Source organism: Triticum dicoccoides, chromosome 5B (genome assembly GCF_002162155.2).
Source record: "Triticum dicoccoides isolate Atlit2015 ecotype Zavitan chromosome 5B, WEW_v2.0, whole genome shotgun sequence".
Taxonomy (NCBI): Eukaryota; Viridiplantae; Streptophyta; class Magnoliopsida; order Poales; family Poaceae; genus Triticum; species Triticum dicoccoides.
The window spans coordinates 613,456,129-613,457,162 of record NC_041389.1 but is presented as its reverse complement, the minus strand read 5'-3'; positions in this window follow the sequence as shown (position 1 = coordinate 613,457,162).

The window sequence follows — 1,034 nt, the reverse complement described above, 5'->3', positions numbered from 1 at the left end:
TATTTAGACATGAAAATAAATATGAGCTGATAAACATGGACAACATACATCAACTATGCCTGGTGACACATAAGGAAACATTAATCGATGCACAGATAGTCTTGAGATTTCCGGACCAACAAACACTAAATAAACGTTTAGAAATGCACGCTACCGTGAACTAACCCGTGGTTGGATTGATTAGAGGGACTGTAGTATTCCCAGCCCACTGGGATTCAAGTTCCGGTGCTCGCATTTATTTCTGAATTTATTTCAGGATTTCCCGGGATGCGCATTAAGTGGGAGGAGACGGTGACTTCGTAAATTTCAAGATGATATGCCGTCTCCTTTTTCCGAAGGTGCTCATAGGGATAGGGTGTGCGTGTGTGTGTTCATAAGGATGAGTGTATGCGCGTGTATATGAGCTTTTGAGTCCTTACTGTGTTAAAAAAAAGAACCACACGCTGCCGAAGCAAAAACGAACACGAGTTCAAGGCTTCAAGCGACCACTACTTTACTAGTTGAGTGCCCGTGCGTTGCCACGGACTAATGATAAAATATACATATACATTATCTACCATGCACACATATGGTGTAGAACACAATGTCAATACAGATTCTCATTAAGTCACAAACCCTTGGACATTTCTTTTCATTCTTTTTGTCCCCAAAGATAATCCGCCCCTTGCTTCCACATCCGTCTCCATCTGACCTAATCTCTACCTCCAACTTTTTTGATGTTGCCTCCTTGTTGTGGCTCTCAATCATGCTAAGTTATATGCTTGCATTCTTCAACTATAGAGACGGTTGCCATCATCTCTTCAATGCATGAATGCTCATTAAACACCTCACCTTAGTATTGATAATGAAGTGAAAAGATACATGGTAAATAGCCACATTCATCACATTGTATTCAACAATCAAGTTGTAAGAACTTTGAAGAAAGACAGACATGGAGCTTCTAATTATCGAGTAAACATTCATGTATTTTATTCATTTCCTCATTATTTCTTCGGTGAAGGTTGCGATGTGGCTTGTTCTTCCCACCACGGGTT